Source organism: Psammomys obesus, unplaced genomic scaffold (assembly GCF_907164565.1).
Source record: "Psammomys obesus unplaced genomic scaffold, mPsaObe1.curated_primary_1811, whole genome shotgun sequence".
In the NCBI taxonomy this organism is placed as follows: Eukaryota; Metazoa; Chordata; class Mammalia; order Rodentia; family Muridae; genus Psammomys; species Psammomys obesus.
Genome location: NW_026596149.1, coordinates 14,503,563 through 14,514,324, shown reverse-complemented (window position 1 = coordinate 14,514,324; position 10,762 = coordinate 14,503,563). Strand labels below are relative to the sequence as shown.

Here is a 10,762-nt window from a genome sequence, read left to right as displayed (position 1 = left end):
TGATCCTTTTTGATTGTCCAACGAAGAGTGGTCAAACTTGAAACCATATACCTACTACCAACAAAATGGCTAAGTAGGTTGTATTTATAAATACTATCCACACACATCTGTAAGAATAATAATCAAAGAAAAACAGGTTATGAACTTGAGCATAGAAACATGATGGAAGGAATTTGAAGAAGAGTAGCTGGCATGGGCTGGAAAAGAAAAAGAGGGATGATAGTGATGTAATTTCTTTTCAGTTAAAAATAATAAAAAGGAATGTTCCATTTTGATTGGGTCCTTTAATCATTTCCTGTTCTACTAATATAAATAATCCTGTTATTACAATCCATGCAATAATGCTTTTCCTCATCTCAGATTCTTCATAAGCTAGAGTTGCACTGATTGACTGAAAGTTTTGCTTGTTTGTTTTTAGTTTTGTTTTCTTTAATAGATGAATCCATTTATCAGTGAATAAAGCACATACATATTTCAGGAGTAGTATTGTAAGGAAGGAGGATTCCTATAGTTTGCTGTCCTTCCCTTCTGTCTACATTATTACTGTAAGATAGATTCTACATTCTAGAAGGCCCCCTGAGACTCCCCCATACCTACTACCCCACTCAGTCTCAGCCCATGACTTGCCCTAATGTTTTCCCCAGTCCAGGTACACTGACTTTATTTTTGTAACTGGTCTTCTGCACCTTTCACCCTCTCATTACCCATCCTCACACCACAGACTATGCTTCAGTTTCCAGGAGAGCTGGAGGCACTCAGTCAAGGGTTGGAATACGTGTGTGCCATGCCATGAGCAGTGCTCTAGTTTCTCTCTTAATTTGAGAAATTTCTAATTGCATTCACTTGTCTGTTAGGAGTTATAATGTACTTGATGATTTTTTCAAGTCTTCATAATCTCTTTTTCCTCTATTCTTTCTCTGGCTACTTTCTGATGGCAGAGTATCATGGACTTATGATAGTACTTCTGCCTATAATTTTTTCCCATAATAATGAGTCTTGAGATGTGCTTAACTTTTGATTACAGAAATCCCATGCTTATATCACGTACACTAAGATATATCATTCCCCCAAATTGGAAAAATGTGTGTGTGTATGTGTGTGCGCGCGTGTGTGTGTGAGTGTTCTATGTGAAGCTAAAAATCTATATTGTTTGATCTTTTTCTCTCTGCTGACCTCATCAAGTTGATTATTGTCCTTATCTTTATAGTCTCATAGACCACACTTGATGCAGCCACCAAAACAACCATGCCCTCATTCAGTGAGTTTCAATGATGAAAATGAACAGTTTTTCCTCAGGCATTCAAATAGTTTTAAGCTCTATGAAACATTTCCCAACAGGTCTACACCATACAGCACTGTCTAGAGGAAAAAAAAAAAAAACAGCGTCTTTCAGTACTAGATGATATACAGGATATAATACATCCTGAAGAAGTAAAATATTAGATTTTCTTAAGGAACACACACTGTCTAATAGAGATTTTTTTTTTTACTTTTTAAAGGTTTATGTATTTTATTTTATGAATATGAATGTTTTGCCTACATATATATATATATATATATATATATATATATATATATATACTTCATCATGTGTGCCTGATGCTGCAGAAGTCAAAGATGTTAGGATCCTCTAGAATTGGAGTTATGAGTGTCTGTGAACCACCATGTGTATTCTGGAACACAAGTCTATTCCTTGCTAAAACAACAATCATTCTTTTTATTAATAATAATAATAATAATAATAATAATAATTACACTTTATTCATTTTGTATCCCCCCATAAGCCCTTCCCTCCTCCCCTCCCGATCCCACCCTAGCCCCCCTTTCTTCATGCATGCTCCTCCCCACATCCACTGATAGGGGAGGTTCTCCTCTTCTTCCTTCTGATCTTAGTCTATCAGATCACATCAGGAATGGCTGCATTGTCTTCTTCTGTGGCCTGGTAAAGCTGCTCCCCCCTCAGGGGGAGGTGATCAAAGAGCAGGCCAATCAGTTTATGTCAGAGGCAGTCCCTCTTCCCATCACTATGTAAGCCACTTGGACACTAAACTGCCATGGGCTACATCTGTGCAAGGGTTCTAGGTTATCTCCATGAATAGTCCTTGGTTGGAGTATGGGTCTTTGGGAAGTTCCCTGTGTTCAAATTTTCTTGTTCTGTTGCTCTCCTTGTGGAATTCCTGTCCTCTCCAGCTCTTGCTATTTCCCACTTCTTGCATAAAATTCCATTCACTCTGCCTACCAGTTGGCCATCAGGCTCAGCATCTGTTTTGATAGTCTGGAGGGCAGAGGCTTTCAGAGGCCCTCTGTGGCAGGTTCCTAGGTTGTTTCCTGTTTTCCTCTTCTGGCTTTCAGAGGCCCTCTGTAGCAGGTTCCTAAGTTGTTTCCTGTTTTCTTCTTCTTCTGATGTCCATCCTCTTTGCCTTTCAGGATGGGGATTGAACGTTTTAGGTAGGGTCCTCTCTTTTGCTTAGTTTGTTTAGATGTACCGATTTTAGTGGGTTTATCCTATGTTGTATGTTTATATGAGTGAGTATATACCATGTGTGTCTTTTTGCTTCTGGGACAACTCACTCAGGATGATCCTTTCCAGGTCCCACCATTTACCTGAAAATTTCATTATTTCCTTATTTTTCATTGCTGAGTAATACTCCATTGTATAGGTGTACCACAGTTTCTGCATCCATTCTTCAGTTGAGGGGCATCTGGGTTGTTTCCAGCTTCTGGCTATTACAAATAAAACTGCTACAAACATGGTTGAGCAAATGTGTACTTGAGCCTCTTTTGGGTATATGCCTAGGAGTGGTATGGCTGGATCTTGAGGAAGCGCTATTCCTAGTTGTCTGAGAAAGTGCCAGATTGATTTCCAGAGTGGTTGTACAACAATCATTCTTAACCACTCAGATGTCTATCCCCAAAGGGGGGGGGCGGAGTCTTTTTAAAAGGCATATATATCATTTCTCCTATCAAGGCTATATATGTCTTTTTAAAGACATCTTTCCCCTCGGGGATAGAGAGGTGGCTGAGTAGTTTGGTCTTCCTGTGGGTTTCCTAGTAAGGTGAACTGGCCTATCTCCGACACGGACGCTGTTGCCTGCTTTCTGATCATTCTTCCTGGAGGAGCTGCCTCTCCAGGCCACAGGGGAAGAAGATGTGTTCAGTCCTGATGTGACTTGATGATCTTGGGTAGGTTGATGGGGCAGGTGTCTCCCTATTTCTGAGAAGTAGGGGAGGAAGGAAGGAGAAAAAGGGAGGGAGGGTGGGACAGGGAGGAAAGGGCTACAGTTGGGATGAAAAGTGAATAAATAAATAGATAATGTTTCAAAAAGACACAGATAGGAAAAGAAATGTTAATTTCAAGATAATAAGAAACGTTGAAATCTAAGATTTCAAGAGACACGAGTAAGGGCTTTGGAGATTTAGTGGATACAACAACTTTTCACACAAGCATAAGAATGTAAATTGAAGTCACCAGAATCACAGGGGAATGGACACATCATGTTTATCAAATCCCAAAGGACTTACGAGGTGTGAGGTGTTCACAAAAGTTCCTAAAGCTCACAGGCCAGTTAGCCTGCCATACTCAGAAGCAAAACAGCAAATAGATCCTCTTTAAACATGGTGGAATATGAGGACCAATACCAAGGTGTTCTTTGACCTCCATCTCCATCATCGCATGTGCTTGCATGTATTTACACACACACACACACACACACACACACACACCATGAGGGAAGGGGAAAGAGAGAGAAGGAGAGAGGGGGGAGAGAGAGAAAAGAGATAGAAGTGAATAAAATTTATAGAGAGGCAATTTCTGGGGAAATCGATCGTCTTTGTCAAACTCTTATGCATCTGCTATGACAGGAACAATTAATATTAATGAGCATGTAAAACACATTCTATGTATCTTAAAGATATAAGTCATGCAAAGGAGAGATGCCTGTATACTATTAAAAGTTTCGGTAATATCCAAAGTGATTCTGAAAACCAAAAATAACATTTGAGGTGGTGTGGACCCAACGTGGTTAACAGAGCCATAATTACAATTTGTTAGCCCAGTCACTATTAACTGTATTTCAGAGATTAAAAGAGAGAAGATGAAATGTTTCATGCTTTGGTTAATGAAGTGTGTTCCTAAAACAGGAAAATAGTATGATTAAAAGACTTGTCTCCTAAATTAACTTTTGGTTCTGTTTAAATGACCGTTTAAGTCATGAAACAATTAATGAACAGAAAAAAGACAAAAGAGCTTTCACTCAAATACAACAGGAAGAAACATGAAAAAGAAAGGTGAGTTTTTCTTTTTTTTCCTAGTTGCAAATGTTTAAGAGGATAACCCAAAGACAATGCTTATTTAAGTAAATACCACAAGCTTAATCCTTTAAAGTTTAGATGACAGGCACAGCAAGGAATAATCAACAAAGTGGAAGGATAAAGGGACTTTCACTAAAATAATTAGTAATTAACAAAACATAGAAAGAACTATCTATGGAGTATGAAACTTTTTCAAATTGTGGGGAAAGAGCATAATTAATTCTACTTAAAGTGAAATTCTGGCCACACAAACTATCAAGCAAAAGGAAAAAAAAAACTTAATTAACATTCACCTGCTCTCTTAAGTGTAGAAAAACTCTGGACCCCTTGAACTTGTATAGATGCAGTGGGCATCTACCATGTGTGTCTTTCTAGGTCTGTGTTACCTCACTCACACATCGTATACGCAAACTTACAAGTGGATTTCCCTGTTTTTAATGGCAGAGTAGATTCCATGTGTACCTCAATTTCTTTATCCATTCTTCAGTTGTTTCCAGTTTTTTGCTATTGTGAATAAAACTGCAATAAACATGGTTGAGCAAATTTTTTTGTTGTTGTTGTATGGTGAAGCATCTTTTTTTTTTTTGAATTTTATTTTTTTCTTATCAGTTACATTTTATTAACTCTGTATCCCAGCCATGTCCCGATCCCTCATTCCCTCCCAGTCCCTCCCTCCCTCCCTCATCTCCACCGTGCCCCTTGCCAAGTCCACTAATTGGGGAGGACCTCCTCCCCATTCATCTGATCAGGTATCTTCAGGACTGGCTGCAAAGCTCTCCTCTGTGGCCTAACAGGACTGCTCCTCCCTTGTGGGGTGGGGAGGCCAAAGAGCCAGTCATTGAGTTCCTGTTAGAAATAGTCCTTGTTCCCCTCACTATGGGAAACCCATTGGTTACTGAGCTACCACAGGCTACATCTGAGCAGGGGTTCTAGGTTACATTCATACATGGTCCTTGGTTGCATGTCAGTCTCAGAAAAGACCCTGTGCCCAGATATATTTGGTCCTTGTGGAGCTCCTATCCTTTCCTCATCAGACTAACTCCCCTTCTTTCTTATGATTCCCTGTACTCTGCCAAAGGTTTGGTCATGAGTCTTTGCTTTGAAAACACTGCTAGTTAGAGTCTTTCAAATGCGCTCAGTAGACTCCTGTCAATGTTCAATGCGCATCCCCTTTGTCTTTCAACACGAGGATTGATCATCTTACCCCATGTCTGCTCTCTTGATTATCTTTTTTAGGTGTATAGATTTCATTATGTTTATCATATTTTATAGGTCTATATAAGTGAGTATATACCGTGTTTGTCTTTCTCCTTCTGGGATATTTCACTCACGATGATCTTTTCTAGATCCCACTATTTGCCTGCAAATTTCATGATTTCCTCCTTTTTGATTGCTGAGTAGTATTCCATTGTGTAAAAATACCACAATTTCTGTACCCATTCCTCCGTTGATGGACATCTGGGTTGTTTCCAGGTTCTGGCTGTTACAAATAAAGCTGCTATAAACATGGTTGAACAAATATCCCTTTTGTGTACTTGAGCAAAGTTTGGGTATATACCTAGCAGTGGTATAGCTGGGTCTTGAGGAAGCACTATTCCTAATTGTCTTAAAAAGTGCCAGATAGATTTCCAGAGTGGTTGTACCAGTTTACATTCCCACCAGCAGTGGAGGAGGGTTCCCCTTTCTCCACAACCTCTCCAGCATGTGTTGTCCCTTGAGTTTTTCATCTTGGCCATTCTGATGGGTGTAAGGTGATATCTCAGGGTCATTTTGATTTGCATTTCCCTGATGGCTAAGGAGGATGAGCATTTCTTTAAGTGTTTCTCTGCCATTCGATATTCCTCTGTCGAAAATTCTCTGTTTAGCTCTATTCCCCATTTTTTTAATTGGATTACTTGGTTTGCTGCTTTTCAGCTTCTTTAGTTCTTTGTATATACTCGATATTAGTCCTCTGTCAGATAAAGGGTTAGTGAAGATTCTTTCCCAATCTGTAGGCAGGCGTTTTCTTTTGATGACAGTGTCCTTTGCTTTACAGAAACTTTTCAATTTCATGAGGTCCCATTTATTGATTGTTGCTCTTAGAGCCTGTGCTGTTGGTGTTCTGTTCAGGAAGTTGTCTCCTGTGCCAATGAGTTCTAGGCTGTTCCCCACTTTTTCTTCTAACAGATTTAGAGTATCTGGTTTTATGTTGAGGTCTTTGATCCACTTGGACTTTAGTTTTGTGCAGGGTGATAAATATGGATCTATTTTCACTTTTTCCGCATGTGGACATCCAGTTGGACCAGCACCATTTGTTGAAGATGCTGTCTTTTTTCCATTGAATGGTTTTGGTTTCTTTGTCAAATACCGAGTATTCATAGGTGTGTGGGTTTATTTCTGGGTCTTCTATGTGGTTCCATTGATCCTCTTTTCTGTTTTTATGCCAATACCATGCAGTTTTTATTACTATTGCTCTGTACTACAACTTGAGATCGGGGATGGAGATACCTCCAGATGACCTATTGTTGTACAGGATTGTTTTGGAGATTCTGGGTTTTTTGTTTCTCCATATGAAGCTGAGAATCTTTTTTTCAAGGTCTGTAAAGAATTGAGTTGGTATTTTGATGGGAATTGCATTGAATCTGTAGATTGCTTTTGGCAGGATGGCCATTTTCACAATGTTAATTCTACCAATCCATGAGCACGGGAGATCTTTCCATCTTCTGAGATCTTCTTCAATTTCTTTCTTCAGAGACTTGAAGTTTTTCTCAAACAGGTATTTCACTTGCTTGGTTAGTGTCACCCCAAGGTACTTTATGTTATTAGTGGCTATTGTGAAGGGTGTTGTTTCCCTAATTTCTTTCTCAGCCCTTTTGTCTTTGGTATACAGGAGGGCTTCTGATTTTTTTGAGTTGATTTTGTATCCTGCCAGTTTTCTGAAGGAGTTTATCAACTGGAGGAGTTCTCTGGTTGAATTCTTGGGGTCGATCATATACACTATCATATCATCTGCGAATAGTGACACTTTGACCTCTTCCTTTCCGATTTGTATCCCCTTGATCTTCTTTAGTTGTCTTATTGCTCTGGCTAGGACTTCAAGTACTATGTTGAAGAGGTAGGGAGAGAGTGGGCAGCCTTGTCTTGTCCCTGATTTCAGTGAAATTGATTTAAGTTTCTCTCCATTGAGTTTGATGTTGGCTATAGGCTTGCTGTATATTGCCTTCACTATCTTTAGGTATGTGCCTTGTATCCCTGATCTCTCCAAGACTTTAAACATAAATGGGTGTTGGACTTTTTCAAATGCTTTTTCAGCATCTAAGGAGATGATCATGTGGTTTTTCTCCTTCAGTTTATTTATGTGGTGGATTACATTGATGGATTTCTGTATGTTGAACCACCCTTGCATGCCTGGGATGAAGCCCACTTGGTCTTGGTGGATGATATCTTTGATGTGTTCATGGATTCGGTTTGCAAGTATTTTATTGAGTATTTTTGCATCAATGTTCATAAGAGAGATAGGTCTGAAGTTCTCTTTTTTTGTTGGGCCGTGGTGTGGTTTTGGTATCAGGGTGACTGTTGCTTCAAAGAATGAGTTTGTTAATGTACCTTCTGTTTCTATTTTGTGGAATAGTTTGAGGAGAATTGGTGTGAGCACTTCTTTGAAGGTCTGGTAGAATTCTGCGCTGAAACCATCTGGCCCAGGGCTTTTTTTGGAGGGGAGACTGTGAATGACTGCTTCAATTTCCTTGGGGAATATAGGGCTGTTCAGTCGTTCTACCTGATCTTGACTTAATGTTGGAAGATGGAATCTATCAAGAAAATTGTCCATTTCATTTAGATTTTCAAATTTTGTGCCATATAGGCTTTTGTAGTATAACCTAATGATTGTTTGAATTTCCTCTGTGTCTGTAGTTATGTCACCCTTTTCATCTCTGATTTTGTTGATTTGGATAGATTCTCTCTGCTTTTTAGTTAGTTTGGCTAAGGGTTTGTCTATCTTGTTGATTTTCTCAAAGAACCAGCTTTTTGTTTCATTGATTCTTTGAATAGTTTTATTTGTTTCTAATTGATTGATTTCAGCCCTGAGTTTGATTATTTCCAGCCTTCTGCTCCTCTTGGGTGTATCTGCTTCTTTTTTTTCTAGGGTTTTCAGTTGGGCCATTAAGTTGTTTGTATGTGATGTTACGAATTTCTTCTTGCAGGCACTTAGTGCTATAAATTTTCCCCTGAGCACTGCTTTCAATGTGTCCCATAAATTTGGGTATGTTGTGCCTTCATTTTCATTGAATTCTAGGAAGTCTTTAATTTCTTTCTTTATTTCTTCCTTAACCCAGCTGTCGTTGAGTAACAGGTTGTTCAGTTTCCATGTGCGTGTAGGCTGTTTGTTATTTCTGTTGTTGTTGAGGTCCAGCTTAAGTCCATGGTGGTCAGATAGAATACAAGGGATTATTTCAATCTTTTTGTATCTGTTGAGGCTTTCTTTATGACCAACTATATGGTCTATTTTGGAGAAGGTTCCATGTGGTGCTGAAAAGAAGGTATACTCTTTTGAGTTTGGATGAAAAGATCTATAGATGTCTATTAGGTCCATTTGATTTAGGGTCTCTGTAAGAGTTTTTATTTCCCTATTTGTTTTCTGTCTAGTTGATCTGTCCCTTGGTGAGAGTGTAGTGTTGAAGTCTCCCACTATTAGAGTTTTAGGATCAATGTGTGATTTAAGCTTTAATATTGTTTCATTTATGAATGTAGGTGCTCTTGTATTTGGGTCATAGATATTCAAAATTGTGATGTTCTCTTGGTGGATTTTTTCTTTGATGAGAATATAGTGGCCGTCCTTATCTTTTTTGATTAACTTGGGTTGAAAGTCTATTTTATTAGATATTAGGATGGCTACTTCTGCTTGTTTTCTGGAACCATTTGCTTGAAAGACATTTTTCCAGCCCTTTACTCTGAGGTAGTGTTTATCTTTGTTGCATAAGTGTGTTTCTTGGATGCAACAGAATGATGGATCCTGTTTCCGCAACCATTCTGTTAGTCTGTGTCTTTTAATTGGGGAGTTGAGTCCGCTGATGTTGATAGAAACTAGTGACCAACAATTGTTACTTACTTTAGATGTGGTGTTGGTGGTGTCACTGAATTTCATTGCCTGTCTTCTTTTGGTTTTTTTTGTTGTGTAGTTATCTATTTCCCCTGTTTCCCTCGATGTAGTTGTTTTCTTTGGTTTGGAGTTTCCCTTCTAGTAACTTCTGTAGAGCTGGGTTACTATGTAGATATTGTTTAAATTTGGTTTTGTCTTGGAATATCTTGAATTAATTAATTTCTTTCTTTATTTCTTCCTTAACCCAGCTGTCGTTGAGTAACAAGTTGTTCAGTTTCCATGTGCGTGTAGGCTGTTTGTTATTTCTGTTGTTGAGGTCCAGCTTAAGTCCATGGTGGTCAGATAGAATACAAGGGATTATTTCAATCTTTTTGTATCTGTTGAGGCTTGCTTTATGACCAACTATATGGTCTATTTTGGAGAAGGTTCCATGCGGTGCTGAAAAGAAGGTATACTCTTTTGAGTTTGGATGAAAAGATCTATAGATGTCTTTTAGGTCCATTTGATTTAGGGTCTCTATAAGTGTTTTTATTTCCCTATTTGTTTTCTGTCTAGTTGATCTGTCCCTTGGTGAGAGTGGAGTGTTGAAGTCTAAAAATATGGAACGCTTCACAAATTTGTATGTCATCCTTGCGCAGGGGCCATGCTAATCTTCTCTGTATAGTTCCAATTTTAGTATATGTGCTGCCGAAGCGAGCACGGCATCTTTCATATATAAGACCAGGAGTGGTATAGTTGGTTCTTGAGATAGCACTATTTCCAATATTCAGAGAAAGCACCAGATTGATTTCCAAAGTGATTGTACAAGTTTACATTCCATCTGCAATGGAGGAGGGTTCCCCTTTCTCCACATTTTCTCAAGAATGTGCAGTCACTTGAATTATTGATCTTAGCCATTCTGGTGGATGTGCGGTGAAATCTCAGAGTCGTTTTGGCATTTTTCCTGATAACTAAGGACATTGAGCATTTCTTCACGTGTTTCTCTGTCATTTGATATTCACCTGTTGAGAATTCTAAGTTTACACTGTATTCCATTTTTAATAGGATTATTTAATTTGTTGGTGTTTAATTTCTTGGGTTCTCTGTGTATTCTGGATGTTAGCCCCTGTCAGATGTAGGGTTGGTGAAGAAATTTTCCCAGTCTGCTGGCTGTTGTTTTGTTATATTGACTGAGTCTTTTGCTTTACAAAAGTTTTTCAGTTTCATGAGGTCCCATTTATTGATTGTTGATCTTAGAGCCTGTGCTGTTGGTGTTCCATCAGTACAAGTGAGTTTAAGGATCTTCCTCACTTTTTCTTCTAACAGGTTTAGTGTGTCTGATTTTATGTTGAGATCTTTGTCCACTTGGACTTAAGTTTTGTGCAGGATGATAAA

At 38.7% G+C, this 10,762-nt stretch overlaps 1 non-coding gene across 1 annotated transcript; it reads right to left on the bottom strand.

Moving 5' to 3' along the window:
- Positions 1-9,981: 9,981 nt before the first annotated feature.
- On the bottom strand, positions 9,982-10,088 carry LOC129666713 (U6 spliceosomal RNA). The gene has a single exon (XR_008718647.1). It is a non-coding gene; the product is annotated as a U6 spliceosomal RNA (small nuclear RNA).
- Positions 10,089-10,762: the final 674 nt, after the last annotated feature.